Genomic DNA, 23393 nt, shown 5'->3' on the forward strand with positions numbered 1-23393 from the left:
CATCACCCATCACTTACCATCCCCAACACTGTCCATCCCCTATCACTGTCCATCCCCCACCTTTGTTCAACCCCCACCACTGTCCATCCCCCACCATTGTCCAATCCCCATCATTCTCCATCATGGCCTATTTCTCACAACTGTCCATTCCCCATCATTGTCCATCCCCCACCACAGTCCAACCCAAACCACTGTCCATTCCCCATCACTGTCCATCCCCATCATGGTCCATTGCTAACAACTGTCCATCCCCATTCACTGTTCAACCCTCACTACCGTCCATCCCCCACTACTGTCCATAACCCATCACTGTTCATTCCCATCACTGTCCATCCCCCATCGCTGACCATCTCTCACCACGGTCCATCCCCAACCACTGTCAATCCCCCATCACTGTTCATCCCACACAACTGTCCATGCGCCACCACTGTCCATCCCCCACCACTGTCCATCTGCAACCACTGTCCATCCACCATCACTGTCCATCCCTCATCACGCTCCAATCCTCACCACGGTCCATCCCCCACCACTGTCAATCCCCCATCACTGTCTATCCCCCACCACTGTCCAACACTCATCACTGTCCATACCCCATCACTGTCCATCACTCACCACTGTCCATCCCACACCACTGTCCATCCCCATCACTGTCCATCCCTCATCACTGTACATACCTCACCACTGTCCATTCCCCATCACTGTCCATTCCCCAGCACTGTCAGTCCCCATCACTGTCCTTCCCCATCACTGACCATCCCTCACCACTGTCATCCCCACCACTGTCCAACCCCCACCACTGTCCATCACCCACCACTGTCTATCCCCCACCACTACCCATCCCCATCACTGTCCATCACCCACCACTGTCCATCTCCCATCACTGTCCATTCCACTCCACTGTCCATCTCCATAACTGTCCAACCCTCATCACTGTCCATCCCCCATCACTGTCCATCCCCTATCACTGTTCATCTCAAATCACTGTCCATCCCTCATCACGGTCCATTCCTCACAATTGTCATTCCCCACCACTGTCCATCTCTCATCACTTTCCATCCCCCAGCATGGTCCATGCCACACCACTGTCCATCCCCCATCACTGTCCATCCCTCACCACTGACCATGCCTCACCATAGACCATCCCCCATCACTGTCTATCCCTCACCACTGACCGTGCCTCACCATTGACAATCCCCCACGACTGTCCATCCCTCATCACTGTCCTACCCCATCACTGTCCATCCCATTCACTGCCCATCCCCCACCACTCTCCATCCCCCACCCTGTCCATACCTCACCATTGACCATCCCCCACGACTGTCCATCCCCCACCACTGTCCATCCCACATCACTGTCCTTCCCCATCTCTGTCCATCCCTATCACTGCCCATCCCCAACCACTGTCCGTCCGCCACTACTGTCCATACACCATCAATTTCCATCCCTCACCACTGTCCATCTCACATCACAGTCCATCCTGCATCACTGTCCATCCCCCATCAATGTCCATCTCCCATCAATGTCCATCCCCATCACAGTCCATCCCTCATCACTGTCCATCTCCCATCACTGTCCATTCCATTCACTATCCACCCCCATCACTGTCCATCCCTCACCACTGTCCATCCCTCATCACTGTCCATGACCCACCACTGTCCATCCACCACCACTGTCAATCCCCATCACTGTCCATCTCCCATCACTGTCCATTCCCCACCACTGTCCATCTTCATTACTGTCCAAACCTCATCACTGACCATTCCCCACCACTGTCCATCTTCATTACTGTTCAAAACTCATCACTGTCCATCCCTTACCACTGTCCATCCCCCACCGCTGTCCATCCCTCACCACTGATGATGCCTCACCATAGTCCATTCCCCATCACTGTCTACCCCTCACCACTGACCGTGCCTCACCATTGACCATCCCCCACAACTGTCCATCCCCATCAATGTCCATTCCCATCACTGTTCATCCCACACCACTGTCCGGCCCTATCACTGCCCATCCCCCACCACTGTCCGTCCCCCACCACTGTCCATCACCCATGACTGTCAGTATCCCATCATGGTGCATACCTCCCCAATTACCATCCCTCACCACTGTCCATCCCGCATCACTGTCCAATCACCATCACTCGCCATCCCCACACCACTATTCTTCCCTCATCACTGTCCATACACCACCGCTGTCCATCGCCCACCAATGTCCATCCCCACACCATTGTCCAACCCCATCACTGTCCATCACAATCACTGTTCATCCCTCACCTCTGTCCATTCCTCACCACTGTCAATCCCCAGCACTGTCAATCCCCATCACTGTCCAGCCCCCATCACTGACCGTCCATTTACCACTGTCCATCCCCCATCACTGACCATCCCTCAGCAATTTTGATCCGTCACCACTGTCCATTCCCCACCACTGTCCATCTCTTAACACTGTCAATTCACCATCACTCTGCATCCCCCAACACTGTGCATACCCCATCAGTGTCCATCACTCACCACTCTCCATCCCACACCATGGTCCATCTCCCATCACTATCCCTCTCCCATCACTGACCATTCCTCACCATTGTTCATCCCTCACCACTGCCCATCCCCATCACTGAACATTCCTCAACACTGTCCATCTCCCATCAATGTCCTTCACCATCACTGTCCATCCCTTATCACTGTCCATCCCCCATTACTGTCCATCTCTCATCACTGTCCATCCCCACCACTATCCATCCCCAACCACAGTCCATCCGCCACCACTGTCCATCCCCCACCACTGTCCATCTGCAAACACTGTCAATTCACCATCACTGTCCATCCCTCATCATGGTCCATTCCTCACCACGGTCCATCCCCAACCACTGTCAATCCCCATCACAACATCACTCACCACAGTCCATCCCACACCACTGTCCATACCCCATCAGTGTCTATTCCCCAGCACTGTTAGTCCCCATCACTGTCCATCCCCCATCACTGACCATCCATCTTCACTGTCCATTCCCCATCTCTGCCAATCCCCCATCACTGACCATCCCTCATCACTATCCATCCCCACCACTGTGCAACCCACACCACTGTCCATCACCCACCACTGTCCATCCCCCACCACTACTCATTCCCATCACTGAGCATCCCCAACCACTGTCCATCCCCCAACACTACCCATTCCCATCATTGTCCATCCCCACCACTGTCCATCTCCCATCACTGTCCATTCCCTCCACTGTTCATCTCCATAACTGTCCAACCCTCATCACTGCCCATCCCCCATCACTGTCCATCCCCTACCACTGTCCATCCCCCACCACTGTTCATCTCCCATCACTGTCCATCCCTCATCACGGTCCATTCCTCACAACTGTCATTCCCCATCACTGACCATCCCCCACCACTGTCCATCTCTCATCACTGTCCATCCCCCAGCACGGTCCATGCCTCACCACTGTTCATCCCCCATCACTGTCCATCCCTCACCACTGACCATGCCTCACCATTGACCATCCCCACGACTGTCCATCCCTCATCACTGTCCAACCCCATCACTGTTCATCCCAACACCACTTTCGATCCCGATCACTGTCCATCCCATTCACTGCCCATCCCCCAACACTCTCCATCCCCCACCTCTGTCCACACCTCACCAATTACCATCTCTCACCACTGTCCATCCCTCACCACTGTCCGTCCCTCATCACATTCCATCTCCAATCACTGTCCATTCCCATCACAGTCCATCCCCATCACTGCCCGTCCCCCACCACTGTCCGTCCCCCACAGCTGTCCATACATCATCAATTTTCATCCCTCACTACTGACCATCCCCCACCACTGTCCATTTCACATCACTGTCCATCCCGCATCACTGTCCATCGCCCATCAATGTCCATCCCCATCACTGTCCATCCCTCACCACTGTCCATCCCTCACCACAGTCCATCCCTCATCACTGCCCAACTCCCATCACTGTCCATTCCCATCACTATCGATCCCCATCACGGTCCATCCCCCACCACTGCCTGTCCCCCACCACTGTCCATCCCATCACTGCCCATCCCTCACCACTGTCCATCCCTCATCACTGTCCATCTCCCATCATTGTCCATTCCCATCACTATCCATCCCCATCACTGTCCATCCCCCACCACTGTCCATTCCCCACCACTGTCCATCCCCATCACTGTCCATCCCCATCACTGTCCATCTCCCATCACTGTCCATTCCCCACCACTGTCCATCTTCATTACTGTCCAAAACACATCACTGTCCATTCCCCACCACTGTCCATCTTCATTACTGTCCAAACCTCATCACTGTCCTTCCCTCACCACTGTCCATCCCTCATCACTGTCCATGCCTCACCACTGTCCATCCACCACCACTGTCCATCTCCATCACTGTCCATCTCCCATCACTGTCCATTCCCCACCACTGTCCATCTTCATTACTGTCCAAACCTCATCACTGTCCATCCCTTACCACTGTCCATCCCCCACCACTGTCCATCCCTCACCACTGACCATGCCTCACCATAGTCCATCCCCCATCACTGTCTACCCCTCACCACTGACCGTGCCCTACCATTGACCATCCCCCACCACTGTCCATCCCATCACTGTCCATTCCTATCACTGTTCATCCCACATCATTGTCCGGCCCCATCACTGCCCTTCCCCCACCACTGTCCGTCCCCCACCACTGTCCATCCCCCATCACTGTCAGTACCCCATCACGATGCATACCTCCACAATTACCATCCCTCACCATGTCCATCCCGCATCACTGTCCAATCACCATCACTCGCCATCCCCACACCACTATTCTTCCCTCATCACTGTCCATACACCACCGCTGTCCATCGCCCACCAATGTCCATCCCTACACCATTGTCCATTCCCATCACTGTCCATCACAATCGCTGTTCATCCCTCACCTCTGTCCATTCCTCACCACTGTCAATCCCCAGCACTGTCAATCCCCATCACTGTCCAGCCCCCATCACTGACCGTCCATTTGCCACTGTCCATCCCCCATCACTGACATTCCCTCAGCAATTTCGATCCGTCACCACTGTCCATTCCCCACCACAGTCCATCTCTCAACACTGTCAATTCACCATCACTCTGCATTCCCCAACACTGTCCATACCCCATCAGTGTCCATCACTCACCATTGTCCATCCCTCACCACTGCCCATCCCCATCACTGACCATTCCTCAACACTGCCCATCTCCCATCAATGTCCTTCACCATCACTGTCCATCCCTCATCACTGTCCATCCCCCATTACTGTCCATCTCTCATCACTGTCCATCCCCACCACTGTCCATCCCCAACCACTGTCCATCTGCCACAACTGTCCATCCCCCACCACTGTCCATCTGCAACCACTGCCAATTCACCATCACTGTCCCTGCCACATCACTGTCCACCACTCACCACTGTCCATCCCACATCACTCTCCATCCCCATCACTGTCCATCCCTCATCAGTTTACATCCCTCACCACAGTCCATACCCCATCAGTGTCCATTTCCCAGCACTGTTAGTCCCAATCACTGTTCATTCCCCATCACTGACCATCCATCATCAGTGTCCATTCCCCATCTCTGCCAATCCCCCATCAATGTTCATCCCCCATCACTGACCACCCATTATCACTGTCCATTCCCCATCTCTGCCAATTCCCATCACTGTCCTTCCCCATCACTGACCATCCCTCACCACTATCCTTCCCACCACTGTCCAATCCCCACCACTGTCCATCACCCACCACTGTCCAAACCCCACCACTACCCATTCCCATCACTGTCCATCCCCAACCAGTGTCCATCCCCCACCACTACCCATTCCCATCACTGTCCATCCCCACCACTGTCCATCTCCCATCACTGTCCATTCCACACCACTGTCCATCCCCTACCACTGTCCATCTGCTACCACTGTCCATCCCCCACCATTGTTCATCTCCCATCACTGTCCATCCCTCATCACGGTCCATTCCTCACAACTGTTATTCCCCATCACTGACCATCCCCCATCACTGTCAATCTCTCATCACTGTCCATCCCCCAGCACGGTCCATGCCTCACCACTGTTCATCCCCCATCACTGTCCATCCCTCACCACTGACCATGCCTCACCATTGACCATCCCCCACGACTGTCCATCCCCCAGCACTGTCCAACCCTATCAGTGTTCATCCCAACACCACTGTCTATCCCGATCACTGTCCATCCCATTCACTGCCCATCCCCCACCACTCTCCATCCCCCACCACTGTCCACACCTCACTAATTTCCATCTCTCACCACTGTCCATCCCCAACCACTGTCCATTCCCATCACTCTCCATCCCCATCACTGCCCATCCCCCACCACTGTCCGTCCCCCACAACTGTCCATACATCATCAATTTTCATCCCTCACTACTGTCCATTCCCCACCACTGTCCATTCCACATCACTGTCCATCCCGCATCACTGTCCATCGCCCATCAATGTGCATCCCCATCAATGTCCATCCCCATCACTGTCCATCCCTCACCACTGTCCATCCCGCATCACTATCCATCCCCCATCAATGTCCATCCCCATCAATGTCCATCCCCATCACTGTCTATCCCTCACCACTGTCCGTCCCTCATCACTCTCCATCTCCAATCACTGTCCATTCCCATCACAGTCCATCCCCATCACTGCCCGTCCCCCACCACTGTCCGTCCCCCACAACTGTCCATACATCATCAATTTTCATCCCTCACTACTGTCCATCCCCCACCACTGTCCATCCCCATCACTGTCCATCCCTCACCACTGTCCATCCCTCACCACAGTCCATCCCTCATCACTGTCCAACTCCCATCACTGTCCATTCCCATCACTATCGATCCCCATCACAGTCCATCCCCCACCACGGCCTGTCCCCCACCACTGTCCATCCCATCACTGCCCATCCCCCACCACTGTCCATCCCTCATCACTGTCCATCTCCCATCATTGTCCATTCCCATCACTATCCATCCCCATCACTGTCCATCCCCCACCACTGTCCGTCCCCCACCTCTGTCCATCCCCATCACTGTCCATCCCCATCACTGTCCATCTCCCATCACTGTCCATTCCCCACCACTGTCCATCTTCATTACTGTCCAAACTACATCACTGTCCATTCCCCACCACTGTCCATCTTCATTACTGTCCAAACCTCATCACTGTCCTTCCCTCACCACTGTCCATCCCTCATCACTGTCCATCCCTCACCACTGTCCATCCCTCATCACTGTCCAACTCCCATCACTGTCCATTCCCATCACTATCCATCCCCATCACTGTCCATCCCCCACCACAGTCTGTCCCCCACCACTGTCCATCCCACCACTGTCCATCCCATCACTGTCCATCCCTCACCACTGTCCATCCCACATCACTGTCCATCTCCCATCATTGTCCATTCCCATCACTATCCATTCCCATCACTGTCCATCCCCCACCACTGTCCGTCCCCCACCACTTTCCATCTCCATCACTGTCCATCCCTATCACTGTCCATCTCCCATCACTGTCCATTCCCCACCACTGTCCATCTTCATTACTGTCCAAACCTCATCACTGTCCTTCCCTCACCACTGTCCATCCCTCATCACAGTCCATGCCTCACCACTGTCCATCCACCACCACTGTCCATCTCCATCACTGTCCATCTCCCATCACTGTCCATTCCCCACCACTGTCCATCTTCATTACTGTCCAAACCTCATCACTGTCCATCCCTTACCACTGTCCATCCCCCACCACTGTCCATCCCTCACCACTGACCATGCCTCACCATAGTCCATCCCCCATCACTGTCTACCCCTCACCACTGACCTTGCCCCACCATTGACCATCCCCCACCACTGTCCATCCCATCACTGTCCATTCCTATCACTGTTCATCCCACATCATTGTCCGGCCCCATCCCTGCCCATCCCCCACCACTGTCCATCCCCCATCACTGTCAGTACCCCATCACGATGCATACCTCCACAATTACCATCCCTCACCATGTCCATCCCGCATCACTGTCCAATCACCATCACTCGCCATCCCCACACCACTATTCTTCCCTCATCACTGTCCATACACCACCGCTGTCCATCGCCCACCAATGTCCATCCCTACACCATTGTCCATTCCCATCACTGTCCATCACAATCGCTGTTCATCCCTCACCTCTGTCCATCCCTCACCACTGTCAATCCCCAGCACTGTCAATCCCCATCACTGTCCAGCCCCCATCACTGACCGTCCATTTGCCACTGTCCATCCCCCATCACTGACATTCCCTCAGCAATTTCGATCCGTCACCACTGTCCATTCCCCACCACAGTCCATCTCTCAACACTGTCAATTCTCCATCACTCTGCATCCCCCAACACTGTCTATACCCCATCAGTGTCCATCACTCACCATTGTCCATCCCTCACCACTGCCCATCCCATCACTGACCATTCCTCAACACTGTCCATCTCCCATCAATGTCCTTCACCATCACTGTCCATCCCTCATCACTGTCCATCCCCCATTACTGTCCATCTCTCATCACTGTCCATCCCCACCACTGTCCATCCCCAACCACTGTCCATCCGCCACAACTGTCCATCCCCCACCACTGTCCATCTGCAACCACTGCCAATTCACCATCACTGTCCCTGCCCCATCACTGTCCACCACTCACCACTGTCCATCCCACACCACTCTCCATCCCCATCACTGTCCATCCCTCATCAGTTTACATCCCTCACCACAGTCCATACCCCACCAGTGTCCATTTCCCAGCACTGTTAGTCCCCATCACTGTTCATCCCCCATCACTGACCATCCATCATCAGTGTCCATTCCCCATCTCTGCCAATCCCCCATCAATGTTCATCCCCCATCACTGACCACCCATTATCACTGTCCATTCCCCATCTCTGCCAATTCCCATCACTGTCCTTCCCCATCACTGACCATCCCTCACCACTATCCTTCCCACCACTGTCCAATCCCCACCACTGTCCATCACCCACCACTGTCCAAACCCCACCACTACCCATTCCCATCACTGTCCATCCCCAACCAGTGTCCATCCCCCACCACTACCCATTCCCATCACTGTCCATCCCCACCACTGTCCATCTCCCATCACTGTCCATTCCACACCACTGTCCATCCCCTACCACTGTCCATCTGCTACCACTGTCCATCCCCCACCATTGTTCATCTCCCATCACTGTCCATCCCTCATCACGGTCCATTCCTCACAACTGTCATTCCCCATCACTGACCATCCCCCATCACTGTCCATCTCTCATCACTGTCCATCCCCCAGCACGGTCCATGCCTCACCACTGTTCATCCCCCATCACTGTCCATCCCTCACCACTGACCATGCCTCACCATTGACCATCCCCCACAACTGTCCATCCCTCATCACTGTCCAACCCTATCACTGTTCATCCCAACACCACTGTCTATCCCGATCACTGTCCATCCCATTCACTGCCCATCCCCCACCACTCTCCGTCCCCCACCACAGTCCACACCTCACTAATTTCCATCTCTCACCACTGTCCATCCCCAACCACTGTCCATTCCCATCACTCTCCATCCCCATCACTGCCCATCCCCCACCACTGTCCGTCCCCCACAACTGTCCATACATCATCAATTTTCATCCCTCACTACTGTCCATTCCCCACCACTGTCCATTCCACATCACTGTCCATCCCGCATCACTGTCCATCGTCCATCAATGTGCCTCCCCATCAATGTCCATCCCCATCACTGTCCATCCCTCACACTGTCCATCCCGCATCACTGTCCATCCCCTATCAATGTCCATCCCCCATCAATGTTCATCCCCATCACAGTCCATCCCTCACCACTGTCCATCCCTCATCACTGTCCAACTCCCATCACTGTCCATTCCCATCACTATCCATCCCCATCACTGTCCATCCCCCACCACAGTCTGTCCCCCACCACTGTCCATCCCATCACTGTCCATCCCTCACCACTGTCCATCCCACATCACTGTCCATCTCCCATCGTTGTCCATTCCCATCACTATCCATTCCCATCACTGTCCATCCCCCACCACTGTCCGTCCCCCACCATTGTCCATCCCCATCACTGTCCATCCCTATCACTGTCCATCTCCTATCACTGTCCATTCCCGACCACTGTCCATCTTCATTACTGTCCAAACCACATCACTGTCCATTCCCCACCACTATCCATCTTCATTACTGTCCAAACCTCATCACTGTCCTTCCCTCACCACTGTCCATCCCTCATCACTGTCCATGCCTCACCACTGTCCATCCACCACCACTGTCCATCTCCTTCACTGTCCATCTCCCATCACTGTCCATTCCACACCACTGTCCATCTTCATTACTGTCCAAACCTCATCACTGTCCATCCCTTACCACTGTCCATCCCCCACCACTGTCCATCCCTCACCACTGACCATGCCTCACCATAGTCCATCCCCCATCACTGTCTACCCCTCACCACTGACCGTGCCTCACCATTGACCATCCCCCACAACTGTCCATCCGCATCACTGTCCATTCCCATCACTGTTCATCCCACACCACTGTCTGGCCCCATCACTGCCCATCCCGCACCACTGTCCGTCCCCCACCACTGTCCATCCCCCATCACTGTCAGTCCCCCATCATGGTGCATACCTCCACAATTACCATCCCTCACCACTGTCCATCCCGCATCACTGTCCAATCACCATCACTCGCCATCCCCACATCACTATTCTTCCCTCATCACTGTCCATACACCACCGCTGTCCATCGCCCACCAATGTCCATCCCCACACCGTTTTCCATTCCCCTCACTGTCCATCACAATCACTGACCAATCCCTCAGCACTGTCCATCCCTCACCACTGTCCATTCCTCACCACTGTTCATCCCCCATCACTGTCCATCTCTCATCACTGTCCATCCCCCAGCACGGTCCATGCCTCACCACAGTTCATCCCCCATCTCTTTCCATCCCTCACCACTGACCATGCCTCACCATTGACAATCCCCCACTACTGTCCATCCCTCATCACTGTCCAACCCCATCACTGTTCATCCCAACACCACTGTCTATCCCGATCACTGTCCATCCCATTCACTGTCCATCCCCCACCACTCTCCGTCCCCACCACTGTCCACACCTCACCAATTTCCATCTCTCACCACTGTCCATCCCCCACCACTGTCCATCCCCATCACTGTCCATCCCCATCACTGCACATCCACCACCACTGTCAGTCCCCCACCACTGTCCATACACCATCAATTTCCATCCCTCACCACTGTCCATCTCACATCACTGTCCATCCCGCATCACTGTCCATCCCCATCAATGTCCATCCCCATCAATGTCCATCCCCATCAATGTCCATCCCTCACCACTGTCCATCCCTCATCACTCTCCATCTCCAATCACTGTCCATTCCTATCACTGTCCATTCCCATCACTGCCCATCCCCCACCACTGTCCGTCCCCCCCCCCCACTGTCCATACATCATCCATTTTCATCCCTCACTACTGTCCATCCCCCACCACTGTCCATTCCACATCACTGTCCATCCCGCATCACTATCCATCGCCCATCAATGTGCATCCCCATCAATGTCCATCCCCATCACTGTCCACCCCTCACCACTGTCCATCCCACATCTCTGTCCATCCCCCATCAATGTCCGTCCCCCATCAATGTCCATCCCCATCACTGTCCATCCCTCACCACTGTCCATCCCTCATCATTGTCCATCTCCCATCACTGTCCATTCCCATCACTATCCATCCCCATCACTGTCCATCCCCCACCACTGTCCGTCCCCCACCACTTTCCATCCCCATCACTGTCCATCCCTCACTACTGTGCATCTCCCATCACTGTCCATTCCCCACCACTGTCCATCATCATTACTGTCCAAACCTCATTACTGTCCATCCCTCAGCACTGTCCATCCCTCATCACTGTCCATGCCCCACCACTGTCCATCCCACACCACTGTCCATCTCCATCACTGTCCATCTCCCATCACTGTCCATTCCCCATCACTGTCCATCTTCATTACTGTCCAAACCTCATCACTGTCCATCCCTTACCACTGTCCATCCCCCACCACTGTCCATCCCTCACCACTGACCATACCTCACCATAGTCCATCCCCATCACTGTCTACCCCTCACCACTGACCGTGCCTCACCATTGACCACAACTGTCCATCCCCATCACTGTTCATCCCACACCACTGTCCGGCCCCATCACTGCCCATCCCGCACCACTGTCCATCCCCCACAACTGTCCATCCCCCATCACTGTCAGTCCCCCATCATGGTGCATACCTCCCCAATTACTATCCCTCACCACTGTCCATCCAAAATCACAGTCCAATCACCATCACTCACCATCCCCACACCACTATTCATCACTGTCCAGACACCACCGCTGTCCATCGCCCACCAATGTCCATCCCCACACCATTGTCCACCCCCATCACTGTCCATCACAATCACTGTTCATCCCTCACCTCTGTCCATTCCTCACCACTGTCAATCCCCAGCACTGTCAATCCCCATCAATGTCTAGCCCCCATCACTGACCATCCATCACCACTGTCCATTCCCCATCACTGTCCATCTCCCAACACAGACCATTCCTCACCACTGTCCTTCACCCACCATTGCCCATCCGCCATCACTGTCCATCGCTCACCATTGTCCATCCCCCACCACTGTCCAATCACCATCACTCTTCATCCCCATCACTGTCCATCCCTAACCACCATCCATCCCTCATCTCTGTCCATCCCCATATCTGTCCATCCACCATCACCGTCCATCACCCATCACTGACCATCCCCCAACACTGTCCATTGCCCACCACTGTCAATCCCACCACTGTCAATCCCCCCACTACTGTCCATCCCCAATCACAGTCCATCCCCATCACTGTCCATTCCCCGCCACTGTCCATCCCTCACCACTGTCCAGCCCATCACTGCCCAGCCCACATCACTGACCAGCCAGTTACCACTGTCCATCCGCCATCACTGATCATTCCTCACCAGTGTCATTCCACACCACTGGCCAGCCCATCACTGCCCAGCACGCATCACTGACCATCCATTTACCACTGTCCATCCCCATCATTGACCATCCCTCAGAAATTTTGATCCGTCACCACTGTCCATTCCCCACCACTGTCCATCTCCCAACACTGTCCAATCACCATCACTCTGCATCCTCCACCACCGTCAATACCCCATCACTGTCCTTCCCTTACCACTGTCCATCCCCCAACACTGTCCATACCCCATCACTGTCCATCACTCAACACTGTCCATCCCACACCATGGTCCATCCCCCATCACACTCCATCCCCCATCACTGACCATTCCTCACCATTGTCCATCCCTCACCATAGCCCATCCACATCACTGAACATTTCCCAACACTGTCCATCTCCCATCAATGTCCTTCACCATCACCGTCCATCCCTCATCACTGTCCATCCCTCACCACTGTCCATCCTCCATTACTCTCCATCTCTCATCACTCTCCATCCCCATCACTGTCCATCCCCAACCACTGTCCATTCCCCACCACTGTCCATCTTCCAACACTGTCCAATCACCATCACTCTCCACTGTCCCCCATCACTGTCCATCCCCCACTGCTGCCCACACCCATCACTGTCCATCACTCACCACTGTCCATCCCCCACCACTGTCCATCCCCATCACTGTCCGTCCCCCACCACTGTCCGTCCCCCACCACTGTCCATACACCATCAATTTTAATCCCTCACCACTGTCCATCCCACATCACTGTCCATCCCGCATCACTGTCCAACCCCCATCAATGTCCATCCCCATCAATGTCCATCCCCATCACTGTCCATCCCTCACCACTGTCCATTCCTCATCACTCTCCATCTCCAATCACTGTCCATTCCCATCACTGTCCATCCCCATCACTGCCTTTCCCCCACCACTGTCCGTCCCCCACCACTGTCCATACATCATCAATTTTCATCCCTCACTACTGTCCATCCCACACCACTGTCCATTCCACATCACTGTCCATCCCGCATCACGGTCCAACGCCCATCAATGTGCATCCCCATCAATGTCCATCCCCATCACTGTCCATCCCTCACCACTGTCCATCCCTCATCACAGTCCATACCCGACCACTGTCCATTCACCACCACTGTCCATCCCATCACTGTCCATCCCTCACCACTGTCCATCCATCATCACTGTCCATACCCCACCACTGACCATCCACCACCACTGTCCATCCCCATCACTGTCCATCTCCCATCACTGTCCATTCCCCACCACTGTCCATCTGCATTACTGTCCAAACCTCATCACTGTCCATCCCTCACCACTGTCCATCCTCCACCACTGTCCATACCCCATCACTGTCCATCTCCCATCACTGTCCATTCCCCACCATTGTCCATCGTCATTACTGTCCAAACCTCATCACTGTCTATCCCTCACCACTGTCCATCTCCCACCACTGTCCATCCCCTTCACTGTCCATCCCTCACCACTGACCATGCCTCACCATACTCCATCCCCATCACTATCTACCGCTCACCACTGAATGTGCCTCACCATTGACCATTCCCCACAACTGTCCATCCCCATCACTGTCCATCCCCATCACTGTTCATCCCACACCACTGTCCAGCCCCCATCACTGTCAGTCCCCCATCACGGTGAATACCTCACCAATTTCCATCCCTCATCCCCCATCACTGTCCATCCCCAACACTGACCATTCCTCACCATTGTCCATCCCTCACCACTGCCCATCCCCATCACTGAACATTCCCCAACACTGTCCATCTCCCATCACTGTCCTTCACCATCAGTGTCCGTCCCTCATCACTGTCCATCCCTCACCACTGTCCATCCCCCATTACTGTCCATCTCTCATCACTGTCCATCCCAATCACTGTCCATCCCCAACCACTCTCCATTCCCCACCGCTGTCCATCTCCCAACACTGTCCAATCACCATCACTCTCCATCCCTCATCACTGTCCATCCCCCACCACTGTCCATACCCTATCACTCTCCATCACTCACCACTGTCCATCCCCTACCACTGCCCACCACTATCCATCCCTCATCACGGTCCATTCCTCACAACTGTCTATTCCCTGTGACTGTCCATCCCTCACTACCGTCCATCCCCCATTACTGTCCATAAACCATTACTATCCATCCCCATCACTGTCCATCCCTCACCACTGTCCATCCCCCATTACTGTCCATCTCTCATCACTGTCCATCCCCATCACTGTCCATCCCCAACCACTCTCCATTTCCCATCGCTGTCCATCTCCCAACACTGTCCAATCACCATCACTCTCCATCCCTCATCACTGTCCATCCCCCACCACTGTCCATACCCTATCACTCTCCATCACTCACCACTGTCCATCCCCTACCACTGCCCACCACTATCCATCCCTCATCACGGTCCATTCCTCACAACTGTCCATTCCCTGTCACTGTCCATCCCTCACTACCGTCCATCCCCCATTACTGTCCATAAACCATTACTATCCATCCCCATCACTGTCCATCCCTCACCACTGTCCATCCCCCATTACTGTCCATCTCTCATCACTGTCCATCCCCATCACTGTCCATCCCCAACCACTCTCCATTTCCCACCACTGTCCATCTCCCAACACTGTCCAATCACCATCACTCCCCATCCCTCATCACTGTCCATCCCCCACCACTGTCCATACCCTATCACTCTCCATCACTCACCACTGTCCATCCCCTACCACTGCCCACCACTATCCATCCCTCATCACGGTCCATTCCTCACAACTGTCTATTCCCTGTGACTGTCCATCCCTCACTACCGTCCATCCCCCATTACTGTCCATAAACCATTACTATCCATCCCCATCACTGTCCATCCCTCACCACTGTCCATCCCCCATTACTGTCCATCTCTCATCACTGTCCATTCCCATCACTGTCCATCCCCAACCACTCTCCATTCCCCACCGCTGTCCATCTCCCAACACTGTCCAATCACCATCACTCTCCATCCCTCATCACTGTCCATCCCCCACCACTGTCCATACCCTATCACTCTCCATCACTCACCATTGTCCATCCCCTACCACTGCCCACCACTATCCATCCCTCATCACGGTCCATTCCTCACAACTGTCCATTCCCTGTCACTGTCCATCCCTCACTACCGTATCCCCCATTACTGTCCATAAACCATTACTATCCATCCCCATCACTGTCCATCCACCATCACTGACCATCTCTCACCATGATCCATCCCCCATCACTGTCAATCCCCCACCACTGCCCATCGCCCACCACTGTCCGTTACCCACCACTGTCCATCCCCCATCATTGTCAGTCCCCCATCACGGTCCATCCCTCACCACTGTGCATCCCCACACCACTGTCCATCCCGCATCACTGTCCAATCACTATCACTCTCCATCCCTCACCACTGTCAATCCCCACACCACTGTGCATCCCCACACCACTGTCCATCCCGCATCACTGTCCAATCACCATCACTTGCCATCCCCACACCACTGTTCTTCCCTCATCACTGTCCATACACCACCACTGTCCATCGCCCACCTATGTCCATCCCCACACCCTTGTCCATCCCCATCACTGTCCATCACAATCACTGTCCATCCCTCACCACTATCTATTCCTCAGCACTGGCCAATCCCCAGCACTGTCAATCCCCATCACTATCCAGCCCCCATCACTGACCATCTATCACCACTGTCCATTCCCCATCACTGTCCATCTCCCAACACAGACCATTCCTCACCACTGTCCTTCACCCACCACTGCCCATCCGCCATCACTGTCCATCCCTCACCATTGTCCATCCCCCACCACTGTCCAATCACCATCACTCTCCATCCCCATCACAGTCCATCCCTAACCACCATCCATCCCTCATCTCTATCCATCCCCATATCTGCCCATTCCCTACCTCTGTCCATCCACCATCACCATCCATCACCCATCACTGACCATCCCCCAAAACTGTCCATTGCCCACCACTGTCAATCCCCCATCACTGTCCATTCCCCACCACTGTCCATCCCTCACTACTGTCCATACCCCATCACTGTCCATCCCCCACTACTGCCCATACACCATCACTGTCCATCACTCACCACTGTCCATCCCCCACCACTGTCCATCCCACGTCACTATCCATCCCTCATCACAGTCTATTCCTCTCATCTGTCCAATCCCTGTCACTGTCTATCCCTCACTACCGTCCATCCCCCACTACTGTCCATCAACCATCACTGTCCATCCCCATCACTGTCCATCCCCCATCACTGACCATCTATCACCACGGTCCATCCCCCACCACTGTCAATCCCCCACCACTGTCCAATGCTCATCACTGTGCATCCTCCATCACTGTCCATCCCTCACCACTGTCCAATGCTCATCACTGTCCATACCCTATCACTGTCCATCCTTCATCGCAGTCCATTCCTCACAACTGTCCATTCCCCATCACTGTCCATCGCCCAACACTGTCTAACACTCTTCACTGTCCATCTCCCACCACTGCCCATCTCCCATCACTGTCCATCCCCCATCAGTGTCCATCCCCAAACACTGTCCATCCCCAAACACTGTCCATCCCTCAGCAATTTCGATCTGTCACCAGTGTCCATTCCCCACCCCTGTCCATCTCCCAACACTGTCCAATCACCATCACTCTGCATCCTCCACCACTTCCATACCCCATCACTGTCCATGCCTCACCACTGTCCATCCCCCAACACTGTCCATACTCCATCACTCTCCATCACTCACCACTGTCCATCCCACACCACTGTCCATCCCCCATCACAGTCCATCCCTTATCACGGTCCATTCCTCACAACTGTCCATTTCTCGTCACTGTGCATCCCTCACTACCGTCCATCCCCCTCTACTGTCCATCACCCATCACTGTCCATCTCCATCACTGTCCATCACCCATCACTGTCCATCCCCATCACTGACCATCCCTTACCACTGCACATCCCTCACTACTGTCCATCCCCTACAATTGTCCATCCCCATCACTGTCCATTCCGCACCTCCGTCCATTCCTCATCACTGTCCATCCCCATCACTGTGCAGCCCACATCACTGTCCATTCCCCACCACTGTCCATCCCCCATCCCTGTCCATCGCACATCATTGTTAATCCCCCATCATTGTCCATGTCCCACCACTGTCCATCCCCATCACTGTCGATCCCCCATCACTGTCCATTCCTCACCGCTGTCCATCCCTCATCACTGTCTATTCCCATCACTGTCCATATCCCACCACTGTCCATCCCACATCTGTGTCCATCCCCCACCACAGTCCAACACTCATCACTGTCCGTCCCCCATCACTGTCCACCCCACATCACTGTTAATCCCCCATCACTGTCCATATCAAACCACTGTCCATCCTCCATCACTGTCCATTCCCCATCACTGTCCATCCCCATCTCTATCCAGTCCTCACACAGTCCAACCCTCACTACCATCAATCCCCCACTGCTGTCCATCCTCATTCCTGTCCATTCACATCACTGTCCATCCCTCACCACTGTCCAACCCTCATATCTGTCCATTTACCATCACTGACCATCCCTTACCACTGCCCTCCCTCACCACTGTCCATCCCCTACCATTGTCCAACCCCATCACTGTCCATTCCCACCACAGTCCATCCCTTATCACTGTCTATCCCTCATCACTGTCAATACCCCATCACTGTCCATCCCTCATCACTGTCCATCCCCCACCACTGTCCATCCCCCACCACTGTCCATCCCTGATAACTGTCCATCCCTGACTAACGTCCATCCCCCTCTACTGTCCAGCGCCCATCACAGTCCATTCCCCATCACCATTCATCCAACGCTGCTGTCCATCCCCATCACTGTCCATCCCTCACTATCGCCCATCCCCCTCTACTGTCTAGCACCCATCACTGTCCATCCCCCTCACCAACCATTCCCCTCTACTGTCCATCACCCATCACTGTCCATCCCCATCACTGTCCATCCCCCCATCTCTGTCCATCACACACCATGGTCCATCACCACTACTGTCCATCCCCATCCCTGACCATCCCCCACCATTGTCCATCCCCATCACTGTCCATCACAATCACTGTCCATCCCTCACCTCTGTCCATTCCTCACCACTGCCAAATCCCCAGTACTGTCAATCTCCATCACTGTCCAGCCCTCATCACTGACCATCCATCACCAATGTCCATTCCCCACCACTGTCCATCTCCCAACACAGACCATTCCTCACCACTGTCCTTCACCCACCATTGCCCATCCGCCATCACTGTCCATCCCTTACCATTGTCCATCCCCCACCACTGCCCAATCACCATCACTCTCCATCCCCATCACTGTCCATCCCTAACCACCATCCATCCCTCATCTCTGTCCAGCCCCATATCTACCCATTCCCTACCTCTGTCCATCCACCATCACCGTCCATCACCCATCACTGACCATCCCCCCCAACACTGTCCATTGCCCACCACTGTCGATCCCCCACTACTGTTCATCCCCAATCACTGTCCATCCCCATCACTGTCCATTCCCCGCCACTGTCCATCCCTCACCACTGTCCAGCCCATCACTGCCCAGCCCGCATCACTGACCAGCCAGTTACCACTGTCCATCCACCATCACTGATCATTCCTCACCAGTGTCATTCCACACCACTGTCCAGCCCATCACTGCCCAGCACGCATCACTGACCATCCATTTACCACTGTCCATCCCCATCATTGACCATCCCTCAGAAATTTTGATCCGTCACCACTGTCCATTCCCCACCACTGTCCATCTCCCAACACTGTCCAATCACCATCACTCTGCATCCTCCACCACCGTCCATACCCCATCACTGTCCTTCCCTTACCACTGTCCATCCCCCAACACTGTCCATACCCCATCACTGTCCATCACTCAACACTGTCCATCCCACACCATGGTCCATCCCCCATCACACTCCATCCCCCATCACTGACCATTCCTCACCATTGTCCATCCCTCACCATAGCCCATCCACATCACTGAACATTTCCCAACACTGTCCATCTCCCATCAATGTCCTTCACCATCACTGTCCATCCCTCATCACTGTCCATCCCTCACCACTGTCCATCCTCCATTACTCTCCATCTCTCATCACTCTCCATCCCCATCACTGTCCAACCCCAACCACTGTCCATTCCCCACCGCTGTGCATCTTCCAACACTGTCCAATCACCATCACTCTCCACTGTCCCCCATCACTGTCCATCCCCCACTGCTGCCCACACCCATCACTGTCCATCACTCACCACTGTCCATCCCCCACCACTGTCCATCCCCATCACTGTCCATCCCCATCACTGCCCATCCCCCACCACTGTCCGTCCCCCACCACTGTCCATACACCATCAATTTTAATCCCTCACCACTGTCCATCCCACATCACTGTCCATCCCGCATCACTGTCCAACCCCCATCAATGTCCATCCCCATCAATGTCCATCCCCATCACTGTCCATCCCTCACCACTGTCCATTCCTCATCACTCTCCATCTCCAATCACTGTCCATTCCCATCACTGTCCATCCCCATCACTGCCCATCCCCCACCACTGTCCGTCCCCCACCACTGTCCATACATCATCAATTTTCATCCCTCACTACTGTCCATCCCACACCACTGTCCATTCCACATCACTGTCCATCCCGCATCACGGTCCAACGTCCATCAATGTGCATCCCCATCAATGTCCATCCCCATCACTGTCCATCCCTCACCACTGTCCATCCCTCATCACAGTCCATACCCGACCACTGTCCATTCACCACCACTGTCCATCCCATCACTGTCCATCCCTCACCACTGTCCATCCATCATCACTGTCCATACCCCACCACTGACCATCCACCACCACTGTCCATCCCCATCACTGTCCATCTCCCATCACTGTCCATTCCCCACCACTGTCCATCTGCATTACTGTCCAAACCTCATCACTGTCCATCCCTCACCACTGTCCATCCTCCACCATTGTCCATCGTCATTACTGTCCAAACCTCATCACTGTCTATCCCTCACCACTGTCCATCTCCCACCACTGTCCATCCCCTTCACTGTCCATCCCTCACCACTGACCATGCCTCACCATACTCCATCCCCATCACTATCTACCGCTCACCACTGAATGTGCCTCACATTGACCATCCCCCACAAATGTCCATCCCCATCACTGTCCATCCCCATCACTGTTCATCCCACACCACTGTCCAGCCCCATCACTGCCCATCCCCCATCACTGTCCGTCCCCCACCACTGTCCATCCCCCATCACTGTCAGTCCCCCATCACGGTGAATACCTCACCAATTTCCATCCCTCATCCCCCATCACTGTCCATCCCCAACACTGACCATTCCTTACCATTGTCCATCCCTCACCACTGCCCATCCCCATCACTGAACATTCCCCAACACTGTCCATCTCCCATCACTGTCCTTCACCATCAGTGTCCATCCCTCATCACTGTCCATCCCTCACCACTGTCCATCCCCCATTACTGTCCATCTCTCATCACTGTCCATCCCAATCACTGTCCATCCCCAACCACTCTCCATTCCCCACCGCTGTCCATCTCCCAACACTGTCCAATCACCATCACTCTCCATCCCTCATCACTGTCCATCCCCCACCACAGTCCATACGCTATCACTCTCCATCACTCACCACTGTCCATCCCCTACCACTGCCCACCACTATCCATCCCTCATCACGGTCCATTCCTCACAACTGTCTATTCCCTGTGACTGTCCATCCCTCACTACCGTCCATCCCCCATTACTGTCCATAAACCATTACTATCCATCCCCATCACTGTCCATCCCTCACCACTGTCCATCCCCCATTACTGTCCATCTCTCATCACTGTCCATCCCCATCACTGTCCATCCCCAACCACTCTCCATTTCCCATCGCTGTCCATCTCCCAACACTGTCCAATCACCATCACTCTCCATCCCTCATCACTGTCCATCCCCCACCACTGTCCATACCCTATCACTCTCCATCACTCACCACTGTCCATCCCCTACCACTGCCCACCACTATCCATCCCTCATCACTGTCCATTCCCTGTCACTGTCCATCCCTCACTACCGTCCATCCCCCATTACTGTCCATAAACCATTACTATCCATCACCATTACTGTCCATCCCCCATCACTGACCATCTCTCACCATGATCCATCCCCCACCACTGTCCATCCCCCATCATTGTCAGTCCCCCATCACTGTCCATCCCTCACCACTGTCCATCCCCCATCACTGTCCATCCCGCATCACTGTCCAATCACCATCACTCTCCATCCCTCACCAGTCAATCCCCACATCACTGTGCATCCCCACACCACTGTCCATCCAGCATCACTGTCCAATCACCATGACTCGCCATCCCCACACCACTGTTCTTCGCTCATCACTGTCCATACACCACCACTGTCCATCGCCCACCAATGTCCATCCCCACACCATTGTCCATCCCCATCACTGTCCATCACAATCACTCGCCATCCCTCACCACTATCTATTCCTCAGCACTGGCCAATCCCCAGCACTGTCAATCCCCAACACTATCTAGCCCCCATCACCGACCATCTATCACCACTGTCCATTCCCCATCACTGTCCATCTCCCAACACAGACCATTCCTCACCACTGTCCTTCACCCACCACTGCCCATCCGCCATCACTGTCCATCCCTCACCATTGTCCATCCCCCACCACTGTCCAATCACCATCACTCTCCATCCCCATCACTGTCCATCCCTAACCACCATCCATCCCTCATCTCTGTCCATCCCCATATCTGCCCATTCCCTACCTCTGTCCATCCTCCATCACCGTCCATCACCCATCACTGACCATCCCCCAGCACTGTCCATTGCCCACCACTGTCAATCCCCCCACTACTGTCCATCCCCAATCACTGTCCATCCCCATCACTGTCCATTCCCCGCCACTGTCCATCCCTCACTACTGTCCATACCCCATCACTATCCATCCCCCACTACTGCTCAAACCCCATCACTGTCCATCACTCACCACTATCCATCCCCCACCACTGTCCATCCCACGTCACTATCCATCCCTCATCACAGTCCATTCCTCTCAACTGTCCAATCCCTGTCACTGTCTATCCCTCACTACCGTCCATCCCCCACTACTGTCCATCAACCATCAC

General features: G+C 54.4%; 1 protein-coding gene across 1 annotated transcript in view; it reads left to right on the top strand.

Moving 5' to 3' along the window:
* LOC148140679 (IgGFc-binding protein-like) overlaps positions 1-23393 on the top strand; it is a 189055-nt gene that overhangs the window by 64334 nt on the left and 101328 nt on the right. The gene's annotated exons all lie outside the window — the stretch shown is intronic.

The sequence above is a fragment of the Chiloscyllium plagiosum genome, unplaced genomic scaffold (genome assembly GCF_037043375.1).
Source record: "Chiloscyllium plagiosum isolate Xiang-an unplaced genomic scaffold, Cpla_swu_hap1 HiC_scaffold_35, whole genome shotgun sequence".
Classification (NCBI taxonomy): domain Eukaryota; kingdom Metazoa; phylum Chordata; class Chondrichthyes; order Orectolobiformes; family Hemiscylliidae; genus Chiloscyllium; species Chiloscyllium plagiosum.